Below are 15,378 nucleotides of genomic sequence, written 5' to 3' on the forward strand. Positions count from 1 at the left end.
CAAGAACACAGTCTGTAATAAATTTCAAAATAGTATAAACTATTCTATTCACCATTCATACATGAAGGGGGCTACTGGAAATTGTGCAGGAGACCTTTGGGTTAGGCTGTGAAGAGAACACAGCAATGAACAAAACATAGTTCCTGCCCTAAGTCTAGTGGGGAGAGCAAGACAAAGGCACAAATATAAACTGAAAAGGTGAGAACAATACAAATTGCTCTATGGGAGTCCATGGGAGGGAAGATTAAAAAAAAGGCAATGGATCTATGGCAAACACTGGTAGTACCAGGTTTCACATTCTACCTTTCTCTGATAAACTTCAAGGATGAGTGAATTTATTAGTACAGCTGTCACTTTCCTCCTAACTGCAGATGGAAACCTTTTCAGGCCTCCTCAGGAGGTGGTCTCTCAAAGTGCATTGGGGATCATTTTCTGGTGAGAAGTCACCACATGTTTAACAAGGGTGGCTTTTGACCTTGGTTGGGCCAGCCAAGGCTGGAACTGTTCTGACATAGCCCTCAAGATCCCAGGGTCACTTCCCTGCCCCAGCAAGGCACTGGAAAAGGGGAAGAAGACTTTCAAGTGAGGGCCATCAGAGACTATTCAGCATTCACTTCTATATAGCAGGAAAAAAAGAAGAAATTACTCTTTGGAGTAATTCATTTTAAATTGAATAAGTAAAATCAGGAAAACTCATCTGGCCCATGAGCAAACTAAGGAAGGGAGAACTCCAGCCTGATCCTTGAAGTTGACCCCACTAAAATAATGCCTCCTTTAATTTGTAACAGATATGTAGTGAGATTCTAGAAGGCAGTGGGGCAAAAGGGCCAGAACCTTGGACCAGAAGATCTAGGTCTTCCTATAATCTCTGCCACTTCTGAGGAGTGGAAGCCTTGAAGCACTACAGAAAGGTCTGCTGCTACTTCCATTACCCCAAAACAAGGGCTCATCCTTTGAATAAAGGTGACAAAAATTAGGATTCATCATTTCTGGCTTGAGATTAAGTCACAATAACTTTAGATTTCATCATGCAGCTAGAAAAAATCAACAATAAACAAACAAGCAGGTAGCAACATGCCAGTTTTGTGGCTTTTCAAGAATGTTTCTCTAATGGATAAAAATCATGAAGCATTTTACATTGAAAAAAACCACACCTATCTTACTTAACATTACTGGAAGAATTTTAGAACCAGAAAGGACTAGTTGGATCTGCTCCAATGCTCTCATTACCAGGGGAGGTAGATGAGCTCCAAAGAATGGAAGGGACTCTTCCAAGGTTCCATAGCCTGGTGAGCAAAGCAGCTGAAGCTGACACTCAAATGAAATCTTCTTCCTCCAGCTCCTCTGCCCATCTCGCTATAACCCAAATTTCCCAATTTGTAGCTTAATGTTCTTTGTAATGAATCAACCTCCCACCTCTCTATAGTGGATTTCTTTTTTACCCAAATCTGTGATTTCATCCATGTAGGGAATTCCCAGTGTGGAAATCCTTTCTACCAAGGCAGTTTGTGATATTTCCTACAATTTAGTCTTAGATTTGCCCAAGATACTAAGACAGAAGTGACTTGCCCAAGGTCATGTAGCCAGTCTGTATCAGTGGCTCAGTGTGAACACAGGTAAAGGACTTCTTTTAAAGAGATCATGAACTAGAAAGGACCTCCAAATGAACCCCCTCATTTTACACATGAAGAAAGCCCCCAGAGGTGAACTTAGTCCTCTGGGTCATAAGCAGTACATATCAGAGGCAGGATTTGAACCTTGATCCTGTGCCAACTGTCCTCTCTCTCTAACTGTGACGTTCTGACAAGCACTCCTCTCCTTTTTTCCCCAGGTCTTCTTGTCTGAGGCCTGCCCCCTATCACTGCCTGATCCTGCCTCTCTCCTCTCCAGCAGAAGGAAAACTAAAAACATTTGCAATTTCGACATTAAGAACACAGACCAAGAACACACCCACATGAAAACCATAAACATGTTGTCCTGGACAATGTGTTCATTTAGGTTTTATCTCTTTACTTTGGGGAATGGGGGGGGGGAGGGGGAGGAGGAGAGTTAAGAAGGAGATGTTCTTTTCTTTAATCAGAACAGAAAAACCTCAATAACCTCTCACATGAAAAAGTACAGGTGGCTTTTCTAGAGTTATGTGTGGAAAAAAATAAGGCAAAAACACCCCCAGCATCTAGCAAGAATGATTCTCTAATACTTGGCAAAACAAGCCAACCGATACCCAACGACCAAACTAGTGCTGTAAATTCAAACCAATTGACTGTGCCGGAGGCGACACAGTCCCACTGTCACTTTAATTGCATACAATTCCACTCAGCAGCTGCTGGTCCAGGCACCAGGGTTCACTGTAGGCTCTTAAGAGTAACCTTGAAATATTGTCAGTCAAACTCCTCTCCACATCACACGCATGCTGTCCAATTAATGAGGAGGGAAATCACCCATCAAGCCAGTCATCCAAACAGAAAGTGATCTGGGAGCTCTTAAGCTACGAGTGCAATATTTAAGCCCTATAAAACAGGAAGGGGTTGGGGTAGAGGGTGCAAGCGGGTCCTATAAAATAAACGATATTAAAGATTATCCAAACATCTGCTCATAAGAATGGAACTTCATCAAGAAAAATAAACTTGCTGTGACTCCCTAGAGGAGAAAGGGAGCTATGAATCCTTTCAACCTTTTGTAAGTGCCAAACATTCTTCCGAAGAACCTTCAGGTTCTCTACTTCTGAAGACCACCTGGTCCCTAGCCGCTTGAAAAAAACAGCAGAGCCACGAAGGGGTACACCCCCACCACATAAGTAAGAATACAAAGTTTGGGACAAATAGCTTTCTGCTCTTACCGTAAGGAGCCTTGGATTTTGCTGGAAAGGAACCATAGGAACCATCTAGCCCAACACTCTCCATTTCACATAGGGGAAACTGAGGCTGTCATGGGGGAAGGCCTGCCCACACAATACCAAACTCAGTCTTCTGCCTCAGAGCCCAGCCTTCTCTCCATCACAACACCAAAGCCAACCTTTCTTCCTCTCATGCTCCACGAGTAAAGAGAAATAAATCCATGCTACAGATGTTGCTCTGAAGTTGTTCCGGTTCCAAGTTCATTTGCTCTAAAAATGTATTCCACATTTATAGCAACCAATTAGCAAACGCAAGGAGTTAGAAAACCGAAGAAACAAAACAAACCCAAGAGCTCGAACTGCTTCGGCATCACCTTTGGATGGCAAGGCATCAAGTCTTTTGTGCAAACTTCTCTGGGTACCAGCTACTACTACTACCAGTTGCAGCTAACTAGAAGACGAGAGAGATTCAATAGGAGACCACAGCAGAGTAGCGTGCCCAATTGAGGGATGGGGGGGTGGAAATGCCACCAGAAACCCAGAATTTCAGACAAGGCATCTGTTGTGGATGTCTCGGCCAGGGACAGGCAAGCTTTAGAGAGCAAACGGTGGCCAGAGAGTCATCATCCAAGTAGTTAGCATTCAGTCCAGGTCATCCGGAGCAAAGAAGGGAGGGGTGGATGCCCTTTGGGGGAAATGGGAACATTTGGGCAAAATCAAGAGCACATACTATACCTGTGTATTGTACCAGGAACATCGCCTTGCTCTTCGGGGAAACTAGTCCACAGCAGATTCTCTGGCCAATTATCCTGTTCCCCCCACCAAGAAAAGAGCTTAGAAGCACCCTGAAGCCCTACAACAAGCACACATGTGCACACACACACACACACACACACACACATAGACAGACAGCTACACCCCCCACCTCCACCACCACAGCCACCACCACCATTCAGCTTGGATCCGATGCTTCTGTTGAGCCAGGATCCAGCCGAGCTACTGAGCTCGAGCAAGAGAAACAAGGGTGGTGGATTCTGACGCCACTTCTACTACACTTACACAAAAGCAGTCAGGGGGGAGATCCAGGAGCCTTGAAGACAAGGGCTGGAACGAGCTTTTATGAATCGCTGATCCTGCATGTGTCACCATCCATCTCCAAAAGACGGACACTTATAGGCTGCCTGAGGAGTGGGGGGTGGCGGGGAGGGGGGAGGAGGCTGGAGAGCAGGTGGAGATGCAATTAGCAGTGTGTTCATCGGAGAATTCGTAAGGGATTTCATACATCAGTGCCTAAAGAAACAGCCTGCAGTTGCCAAATCAGAACTTGCCCATTTGCATGCCTTGGAAGAAACCTTCGCTCCCAGCCCCAAACAAAAGTCAAGCTTGCCCACACTCACAGGGCAGGCAGGCAGGCAGGCAAGCAAGCAGGCAGAGAGTGACCCCTCCTCTTCCTTCTGTCCCCCAGCCACCTTTGTTCTTAGCAAGGCAACACGCAGAAAGATCATTTGCTGATTTCCCCTGAAGAATTCTACTTAAAAGGCTGGAAACAAAAAAGAAGGGAAAAAAAGAGTATAAAGACATGAAAGTTGATTGGCCGTGGCGTCTCTAAACACAAAGGCAAGCCGCTAATTATTGCGGGCCAACTTTTCCACCCCAGAGCTGCTCCCCAGCCACACTTGTCACACCTACGGTGAGTGGCTCATGCCACTCGTGCATATATTTGAAAGCAAAGGAAAAATCCCATCAGCCAGAAAGCAAATCCCTAAAAGTCCAGATGAAAAGCACAGCCGTGCTCAAATCCCTAACTCGCTCATTTTCCGAGACACCTTCAGTAAGGCCCCAGACAATCAGTGACTCTGTTTCCTAATTTGCTAGCCAGAGACAATAACATGTTTCCTACCAGCTTCTCAGTTTGCCAGGGCCTGGGACTAAATGGCTCTTCCCCAAGCACCTGGTCTTCCTGACACGACAGGAAGATTTTTTTCAAAGCAGAAAGCATGAGATCTGAAAAGACACTAAAGAAGCAAGTCACAGAACCTCTCTGTACCTCAGTTTTCTCACTTGTAAAAAGGAGTTGACTGACGATTTCTAGCCATCATCATTAATGTTCCCTTCTAGCTCTAGGTCTAGGATCCTATGGTTATAAAAACATGAAATAACAGAATGTGTTTTTTTTTTTTAAAAGCACAGGGAACAAGTAAGTTAAAGGCCTGGATTTGAATCCTAGTTTTTTTTTTTTTTTTTTTTTACTTTTATTACCTCCCTAACCTTGGATAAGTCACTTTCCTCCCCTCTGTGGTCCTCAGTTTTCTAATGGATAAAATCAATAGTCTATATCAGAAGAACCCTAAGGTGCTTTCCAGCTCTGACATATTGTGTTCCCCAATGTGAGAATCAGGTGAAAGCTCTTCCCAAACTTCGAATCACTTTGTCGAAATAGTGAAATAGCACTTAACGATTGCTTTAATGAAGGAAGGTTTGGCAGCAATGGAGAAGGGGGGGTGCAATGAGAGAGGATTGGAATATGGAGGAATGGAGATTTCAAAAATGTGGTCACAACGGCTGGCAGAAAAAGCATTGGACCCTGACTCTGAAATCTGAAGACAAATCTCCCTGAGCCTTACTCTCCGCCTCAGTAAAATGGGATAATGCAGGTCCTAACCATTTCAGCTGGCAGCTAAAAGCCTCCAGGGGAGAGAATGCTAGGTCAAAGCAAGTGATGAGAAAGCCAAAGCTCTGCTGTTAGCTGCCTTGTGCCATTTCCAGAAAGCCTTGTCATTTGCTTGGCCTCCACCATCCCTCTGGTCCGGGGGGGGCATGTCTTTGTGCCTAGCTTTGGCACAATCTAGTACATTAACTTTACCCAGGTATTCCATCTTGTTTTGCTGCCCAGCATGAAGGAAAATGCTCTGGCTCCAATTTTCTGGATTTCAAGTCAGGAGTTTAAAAAAAAATCCCAAACCGTGCTTTATGTGGCCCCAGGCTGCCTTGATACTATATATACAGTGACCAGCTGGCCTGAGCCAGGACGCAATTTTAGCACATGAACTCCTGGGGAGGGTACACCTGGGGCACTGAGTGATCCAGGCAGCGTTTCGGGACCACTGGTCCGGCCAAGCACCCCACGCCCCACTTTCCATCTGCAAAGTGGCTACCCAAGTGTGTATCTGGATCTGTGGGCCAATTTGGAAGTGACCAAAGGCAATGGTGGGGGGGGGGGTTATAAGAGCAGGATCGCATATCAAATCCCCTTGGCCTTTGGTCGTGCCATCTGTGTCCTCCAGTAAGTTCTCAGCCCACTTCTCAGGAACAACAACATCCCCCCTGGCATTTAAGGAGTTTCGCCACCAACCCTAAAGGGTCCCAGGCAACGAGACACAACAAAATCTGTATTTTGGCATCATGGGGTATATAAATCCCAAAGAATTGAGTAATTACAATCTGGCAGTAATGTGTTCTTCTTTTCAAAAAAGATATAGCAACTGGAAGTCCAAAGTATTCCATATATACAGGAATCATATTTGATTCAAGCCCACAGAGACATACTAAAGTCCTCCTATGTTATTGTGGCCTTTCTTCCAACTATCCCACTCCCACCTTCTCCTTGAAGAGGAGGGTAGGTGGCTATGGCAGCAAAGAAAAAAGCCTTAGGCTTGAGGCAACAGGAAGTATTCCAGCTGTCTAACCCTTATTACAAGATAGCTAGATAACTCAGTAGATATAGTACTGGTTCTCAGTCAGAAAGACCTGAGTGCAGATGTGACCTCCAACACTTACTAGCTATGTGACCCTGGGCAAGTCATTTAACCTGTTTGCCTTAATCTACTGGAAAAGGAAATGACAAACCATTCTAGTATCTTTGCCAGGAAAGTTTTGGGGTGCTAGGTCATTTAACACTGTTGGCCTCAGTTTCCTCATCTGTAAAATGAGCTGGAGAAGGAAATGGGAAACCACTTTAGTATCTTTTCCAAGAAAATCCCAAATAGGGTCATGAAGACTTGGATAACAACTCAACAGTAAACACAACAATAAAACGTTGTGACTAGCTTTGTGACTTTGGGGATGTTACCTGTCTGTCCTTGAGCTTCTTCATCTGTTAAATGGAAATGATGAAGATGTTTGTTTTTCATTCTGGAAGAAGACCAATATTATTGGAGAGGAGAGACCATGACATGCATGTGAACTGGATTTGAGGGAAGGGATGCTTGTGCTAGGTCACTAGCCTCATTCTCTCCTTTGGAGTCATCTGGATCCAGTGGCCAAATAAGAATACTTGAATTGCCTACCTCTCAGGGATGCTGGGAAGAACCAAAGGAGATCATGATTGTGATTGTACCTTGTGAACTGTAAAGTAACAGAAGCAGGGTGAGCTAGGGGTTATTTAACCTGCCAGTGTGAGATAAAGATATAGTTATTCCCACGTTCTGCTTCAGATACTGATGTGACCTGTGTGACCCTGGGCAGATCTCTACACCTCTCTGTGCCTCACTGTCTTCATCAATAAAAGCAAGAAGCACTTGATTAAGCCCCCTTCGATGCGCCAGGTTCAGTCCTGGTAATACAAAGATAAAGCTGAGATGAGCCCAGCACTGGGAGGAGCTTCCATTTCATCCAGGGGAGAAATGTATATAAATAGAAGTCTATACAGAATAGATATAAGGTCAGGGAGGGAAGGCAGAGTTCACAAAAACCTTCCCAAATGAGATGGAGCTCTGGGGCCAGGCTGGAAGGAAATAAGGAATTCTGAAAGAGAGGAGGGGAAGGAGCACATACCAGGCACTAGGTAAGCAACTATCTAAAAACTGATGCCCTGACCCAGCAAAGAAATCTGACCTATGATTCTGATTGTATTCTAGTGAACTGCATCACAAGGCTTAGTATCTTTGGGCCCATGATAAAGCCAGGTCTGCCCCCATCTTGGTCTGCCTCCCTAAGGAGGGCCTGGGAACTTTGTCACCTTTAGTGGTCACTCTTCCCCTTGTCTTTTAGTCCCGTTTATCTCAAGAATAGCAATATTGAATGGGATTTCCTCCATCCAAGAACATGTCTGCCATTAGAAAAAGAGCTCCCATAGGAAACACCTCCAGCTGTGGATATTCAGAATAGTCAAGAGAAAAGGTTCTGAGGACAGAGCCCTCAGTCAGTGTGCTAAAACCTGGGAGCCTGGCTCTGAATCATGTTTTTAAAGAATTGAAAGAAATGCTACATTTTGATTTGGGGTGAGGTAAAAAAGTTGTCATTTTTTTCTCATCCAAATTCATGGATTCCTTGAAGTGTGTCCACAGGCCCCCAGGTCTGAAGGTTCCCTGGTCTAGAGGCAAGGTGAATCTTGGCACATGTGGCTGGCTGCCTTTGTAGTCATTCAAGGGCTGGCACCACCTTCACCACAGAAGGGCAATGATGGGAGTAAAGGACTCAAAGACTTTTTGTATTTTTCTTAGTTTCTTGAGGTTGATGTGGCCCATGAATTCATTATTTAGTGATGAGTCTCTTGGTATTTAGAGTAATTCAGTGGTTTCTAGAACTGTAGGATTTAGAGCTAGAGAGGGCTTCCTGTTGTTTAGTTTCAGTTCTTTTTGACCCTTCGTGATCCATTCTGGGGTTTTCTTGGCAGAAATACTGGAGTATCCTTCTTCAGCTCATTTTACAGAGGAGGAAACTGAGGCAAACTGGGTTACGTGACTTGCTCAGGGTCAGTGTGCCCGGTAAGTATGTGAGGACTCTTCCTGACTCCAGGCCGGCACTACCTGCTCAGAGAAGGTCTTGACAATTCCCTAATTCAACCTTCTTGCTTTACAGATCAGAAAATTGAATCCCAGAGAAGGGAAATAGCCTGCCCAAAGTCATGGACCTAGTGAGTCATGGAACTTGAATCTAAATTGAGGATCCAGGCTTCTTCCTACAGCTATGCTGTCTCCTTTCTATTAGTATCATAAAATCAGAGGTAGAAGAAAGCTGCCTCAGTTTCCCTATCTGCAAAATGGGGATCATATGAACCCCTGCCTCCCAGGATGAATGTGTGGATCATACCAGATAATATGTGTAATGTGTTTTTGCAAGCCTTAAAAAGTGTTCTAGAAATGTTAGCTATCGATCTTAGTGGTTATTTCAAGCTCTTCCAGGTCCCACTCCAAGCAGTGTGCCCTGCTACACTGGCTGACTTGCTGCCTGACTTAGAGAACATTTCCTGTATGGCAACTGGAGTCAGAAGCTCTGGGTTCAAGGGTCAGTTCTGCTACTTCTCTAGCAGTGTGATCCTGGCAAATTGCTCTGCCTCTCTGAGATTCGAGCTCTTCTCCTCCCAAATGGGTAGAGTAGGACTTTCCCCCAGTCAGCTCACAGAGTTCTTGTGACAGAAATGTGTGCTCTTATTACACCCTGTCAGACAGTTCACATTGCAGACAAACTGGCCCCGAGTCCAACACTGCATTTCCCTCCCTCCAGGCTTTTGCCCTGGCCTTTCTAAATCTCCCTAGTTGTTAGTGATTTATTTTGTGCAGATCCTGGCCCTCAATATTCTTCTCTGGGAATGTGTTGTATCCTCCCAGGAGAACTAAACTTTCCAAGGGCAGGCCCTGTCCTGCTTCAGCCTTTGTGTTCCTAAGTGCCTGGGCCTGGTCACTAGATGCTTGCTGATTGCCTAACACTCCTCACTAGAGGAGAGGGCAAGCCTTTTACCTAGGGGCCCTCACTTGCTTCCCTCTGACCTCAGATGAAGTTAACAAGTCTGGGGAAGCATGGCAGAGGAGGGAAGTCAGGGACTATAAGCTCCCATTGAGAGGGAAGGGCAAAGGGACCAGACATTTTGCCATCTGCATATCCTGCCTCTGGCTAATATGAGGGAATTCCTCCCCAAATCTAAGGGCCAAATTTCATTTTTTCCCAACATCTCTCAGAAAAGGGCCATGCAAACTACAGGGAAAAAGTCAAAGCCAATGGCTTGATTGTTCCCTTTTTGCTTTTCAAAGCAAAAAGAAGCTCAGATGGTGAACATGCCTGCTGTAATGTCCTTTGAGACAGTGGGAGAGGTGAGCAGCAGCTTCTAGGCAGATTAGCCAGAGTTGAAAGGAAGGCACCCAAGCATCCTGAGGAAAAACACAATGCTGCAATGTCTCCATTATCCTGATTACAGACAGCCAAGTCCAAGCACGGAACTGCCAGTGCCTTCCCAGAAACCATTATCAAACCTGACTGATCTGTGCAAATGAATTTATATAGGTTAGCCACCAGTCTTGAGTCAAAGAGACTAAAATCCCTGTGGGTCAGAGATCTCAAGCTGCCAAGGCCCTCCATGGTCATTTACCCACCCTCTCTGTTTTTCAGAGATGGAAGGTGGGGCCTGAGGAAGGAAGGGAAGCTTTCTAAGGTTATATACAAGACCCTAAATCTAGAGTTGGGACCTCCCAGGTCATCTAATCTAACTCCTTTATTTGACAAATAGGAAATTGAGGCTGAGCTCTGGAAGGGACTTGCCTGAGGTCAACTAGATAGTATGAGGTAGAGCCAGGATTCAAATTCAGGTCCTCTGACTCTACATTCATTGCTGTAGCCACTGCATTACCCTGCCTCCAGCAACTTGAACCACACTGTGAGTCCTTGCCAAAAGCCGGGTAACATAAGGAAAGGAGCACTTAACCCATCTCTGTGCCAGACTAGCCATGTGAGCTGAGGCCAATTCTGTGGGCCTTAGCTTCCTCATTTCCAAATGAGTGCTTAGGACTGGCTAGTTACTTAGCTATGGGACCCAGCCTTCTCTTTAAGTCTCAGTTTCCCAGTCTGTGCAATAGACAAAACACTCTGCACTTCCTATCTCATGAGCTGGCATTTTTTGAGGAAAACTCTCTTATACCCTATGAAGCATTATAGAAATGTCAGCTTCTCTCCCCTGGTCTCCTCTCATGCTTGATTCCCAAGGGTCATGCCAGGGAAGAACAAGCCTGGAAAGGGCAATCCTAGTCAGGCTGGTCCACAATGTGCAGCATCCTCTTTGGTAATGGACATATCAGTGGCACCTTATGTGTATATAATGGGTCCTAGGAGCCCCTCAACAAAAAAGGGAGGGCTGCACAATAGCAACTATTATCCCCAGTTTATAGATAGGAAACTGAGGCCCAAAGAGGTAGAGGTACATGCCCAGGTTCATGTGGCTAGTAAGGGAGGCAAGATTTGAAGTTGGGCTTTCCTGCCTTCAAGTCCAGGACTCTCTGCATTGCCCCACACCCAGGAAATCACAAGACTTTTGAGTATAAAGGACATTACCATGTAGCAAATCATTTTGTCTAATGGTCAGTATTTTTAATGCCCATTCAATGGCAATTGCAATTGTTCTGTGCCCAATTATTGGGCCTGATCATCTGGGGTCAGGGATTTAATCAGACAGTCAGCCACCAAGTATTTTCTTAAACATTTCCTATGTACTAAGCAAGGGAGAGCAAATGGAAAGAGCTAGCTCTTCAGTCTCAGAGAATGAAGAGATGGAAGACAATCTCAGAGGGGAAGGCGCCAGCAGCTGGGGGGTCTGGGAAAAGCCTCCTGGAGAAGGGCAGTCTTAAAGGAAGCCAGGGAAGCCAAGAGCCAGAGGAAACAAATGGGGAAGGAGTCAGGAGATGGAGTGTGGTGGGTGAGGACCAGCAAATAGGAATCAAGTCAGCAAACATTTATTAAGCTCCTACTAGGTACCAGGTACCGTGTTCAGGCTTGGGGAGAAAAAGAAAGGCCAAAACAGTCCCTGCCCTCAAGGTGCTTATAATCTAATGGAGGAGGGGAGATAACTTGCAAACATCTATGTACAAACACAACATCCCCAGCAGACATTGGACTCCACAGAACTTGCCTTTCCTGTAAGTAGGCAGCATGGTACCTTTGCCACACATGTATGACCCTTCATCTTTCAGGGTGTTGGAGGCTACTCCCTGAGCCTGGAAGTTGCACCTTTAGAAGGGATTCCCTCATCTGGGACTTCACTTGTCAATCAGCTCCTAAGTCTAGTCTTGATGGCAATTCCCTCTCCTTGTTGTCTAGTGAGCTTAGGGCAGAGAAGAAAGGAATCTTGGGCTCAGCAAGAGCACCCCACAGGAACAACCATCACTGCTTCTCTGCTCAAGTTGCAGAGTGGCTTCCTCACAATAAGCCATAAAGTAGGTAATGTTCCAAATGGCTATCATCCTGAAAAAGTTGGTACTGAAGTTCCAAGAGGACCACTGGCTTGCCCATGGTTACACAGCTGCTGAGTGTTGGGGCTGGACCTAAACTCCAAGTTGTCTGAATTCCAATCCAAGCCTTTGCCACTGCACCAGTCTGACAAGGGTTTCTGGGGGCCCTGGACTGTCCCCCTCCCCCTTCCCAGATTATACAGCTGTCATGTGGGACATTAGCATATTCATGAGTTCCCTCCCCCCCTTGCCTGGGCACCAAGATGCCTTGCCATGTGCTCTGTTTAGCAGCCCAAGCCTGCCCTGCTGCAAGTGGCCTGAGTCTTCTCCATGGCTCCCACTGCCCAGCTGGAGCTCCGTTGTGCGTTTAGTGCAGTGGAGGAGCAAACCAAAGGTTAATCAAAGACACACGTGTTCTGCCCAAACAGATCCAAGGCACACACAGAACAGGGGCTTAACCACAGAGCAAACACTCAGAAATTGGATGGTTCCCTTGAATTCAAAGAGCAAAATGTTCTGCCTGGCCTCCCCTCCCCTTTCTCTACTACCCTTTACCAACACTGCACCCTATGCCCACCCCCCAAGCTGGCCTTTGGAGGTAGGGGAGAGAGAGAATAAAACAGAAAAGCACCCCTCCCACTGGAGAAATATTAAGCAGCAGGAGTTGTGTCCAGACTGTGTGGGCACCAGAGGGATACAATAGACCAGAATGCTATTCTTCTCTGCCCTGCCCCAGCTTACCACCTTAGACTGGCACCATCTTTCCCTAGGCTTCAGGCCTGCACCACCAATGGCCTATTAGACTTTTTCCACCAGACATTACTGTAGTCATCTCAAACCCAACATGGCCAAAACAGGATTCATTATCTTTCCCTCAAATGCCCTTCCCAATTTCTGTCAAGGACACTATTATCTTCCAAGATGCCCAGCTTCAACATCTTGATGTCATCCTTGACTTCTCACTCTCTCCCACTTCATCCAATCAGCTGCACACCTCATCATTTCTCCCTGCACAATATTTCTTATACCCATTGCCTTCCCCCTTCCAGGTACCTCTCCCCTGAACCATTAGGCACAGAGCTCCTGATGGGTCTCCCTAGCCCAAGTCTCTCTCCTCTCCAATTCATTTCCCACATAGCTGCCAAATCGATTTGCTTAAAGCACAAACCTGACCATGCCAATCCCTTTCAATAAACTTCATTGGCTTTCTTTCACATCTAGGATAAAAACAAACTCTGCCCATCATTTCAGATCCTTCACAATCTGACTCTGATCTACCTTTCCAGCCTCAAACATGACTTCCCCTCACATACTTCATAGGTCAACCAAACAGGCTTTTCCCCTGGTTCTGAATTGGCATTCAATGTCCAATTTCCCTCACTTTCCACAGACCTTCAATCCCTCATGCCTTCAATGCCGCAATCCTAACTCTAAACACCGCCCCCCACCCCAGATCCACTCCCAGGCCAAGTCTTCTTATTTCTCCCTTCACAACATCTCTTGAAAACATTCACACTCTCATTACCTCTCACCTGAACTCCAGAAATAGTCTTCTAATAGGTATCACTGCCTCAAGTCTCTCCCCACTCCACTCCATTCTCCACTGTGCTGCCAAAGAGATTTGTTTAAAGTGCAGCTCTGGCCCCTTTCCAACTCTGCTCAAAGCACTCCCACCTATGGGATCAAAGATCATATCCTTTGTTTGGCATTTACACTCATTCCCAGCCTGGTTCCTGGCAGTCCCCTACAATCCAGCTCCACTGGCCTAACCAGAGTTCTCCAGAACTCTTACTCCAGCTTCAGGCTCAGCACCTTTGGGCTGAAGGCTATCTATCACCCAAGCCTTCAATATTCTCCTTCCTTACTCCTGCCTGCTGGCTCTTGTCTTCCTTCAAAACTCATTTCAGGTAGTGCCTTCTGTAAGTCTGTGACTCATTTCAAATAGCACCTCCCTCATCTCTCTGACTTCCCCAGACAGAATGCCTTCCATCTGTTCTGAATGTGGCACATGTGGACAACAGGAGCTATTTACATGTCTCCCCCATGTGAAAGTGAGCTCCTTGACAGCAGGGGTGACTTTAAAGAAATAATTCAGCATTTATCTTATCTCATTTGATCTTCACAACAACCCTGGAAGGTGGGTTCTATTATTATCTCCCATTAAGATATGGAAATGGAAGTGGGCAGAAGTGAAGTGACTTGTCCAGGGTCACAAAGGTACCAGGAGTCTGAGGCCAAATTTGAATTTAGGTCTTCCTGATTCCAGTCTTTTCTGCTTTTCTTTGTACTTCAGTGCTTAGCACAGGGTCTGGCCCAACAGGAAGGGTTTAATTGAGACTTGTAGACTAAATGATTAATGAAAATTGAAGCAATGGAATTATTATGTAGGGGAAGAGTGTAAAAGGGGATTGGAACCAGATTGCTGAATGCCAAGCTCAAGACTTTTAGACTCTATCCTAGGAATAACAAGGGTTACTAGCCTGTGATTAACAAAGATTCTGAAAAAGAATGTGACAGATTTGATCACAAAATGGTAGAATTTGAGAGTCATCTAGTCCAACTCCCACATTTTACTAATGGGAAAACTATAGCCTAGGGAGGGAAAGTAACTTGTCCCAGCTGATTGGTGGAGAGGCTCCTCCACTACATCACATGATGAGAAGAGTTGCTTAAGTTAAATGTTTGGGAATGGCAACCCAACCTAGGTGAGTCACATACTCACATTTTCTATCCTTCAAATAACTCTAGTCTTCTTAGTTCTTTCACACGCCTATTTTCTTATTTATTCTACATATAGAATATTTATATAATTCTCCTATTTATTTTACAGGCCTGTATGTTTTCTTATTTATTTTACATATATATTCTTATTTATTTCATAGGCCTGTATGTTTTCTTATTTATTTCCTATTTCACATATTTATATTTTCTTATTTATTTCATGGGTCTGTGTGTTTTCTTAATTGTTATGTTTTTATATATATTTATAATTATTTATTCCATAGGCCTGTGTGTTTTCTTATTTATTTTAAATCTTCACATATATTTATAAATTTTCTTATTTATTTCATAGACCTTCGGGAATTTCCAATCTTGAATTTAGCCTCTCCTCCAAATATGACACCCATCACATTTCCTCAATCTAAGTGAGCAATAAATATATTCTGCTCTCCTCCCTGCCCTCCCCATCCTGTCTTTGGAAACATGAACCTTCTTGCCAGGTCCCTCTAAGACCCAGCTCCTTCCTGGAGTTTGAGAGCTAGCATTTGGTTATGCAATATGCAGAGAAATTCAGAAGGGATTAAATTGTTCTGAGAGACCTTCAAGGAAAGGAAGAAAACTGAATGGAGTAAAAGCAGGACTACAGTCCCTGCTAATCATTCTGCCTCT

At 45.0% G+C, this 15,378-nt stretch overlaps 1 protein-coding gene across 4 annotated transcripts in view; it reads right to left on the reverse strand.

The window, feature by feature from the left end:
- The window catches only part of ENOX2 (ecto-NOX disulfide-thiol exchanger 2), a 325,754-nt gene that overhangs the window by 284,532 nt on the left and 25,844 nt on the right, over positions 1-15,378 (reverse strand). Inside the window, exon 1 of one of the 4 annotated variants that reach the window (XM_074208137.1) lies at positions 13,521-14,039. The exons of the other annotated variants lie outside the window; for them this stretch is intronic. The gene's annotated coding sequence lies outside the window, so the exon portion shown is untranslated. Of the gene's footprint in view, positions 1-13,520; positions 14,040-15,378 lie in introns of those variants that run through there. 4 annotated transcript variants of the gene reach the window in all.

Source organism: Macrotis lagotis, chromosome X (genome assembly GCF_037893015.1).
Source record: "Macrotis lagotis isolate mMagLag1 chromosome X, bilby.v1.9.chrom.fasta, whole genome shotgun sequence".
In the NCBI taxonomy this organism is placed as follows: Eukaryota; Metazoa; Chordata; class Mammalia; order Peramelemorphia; family Peramelidae; genus Macrotis; species Macrotis lagotis.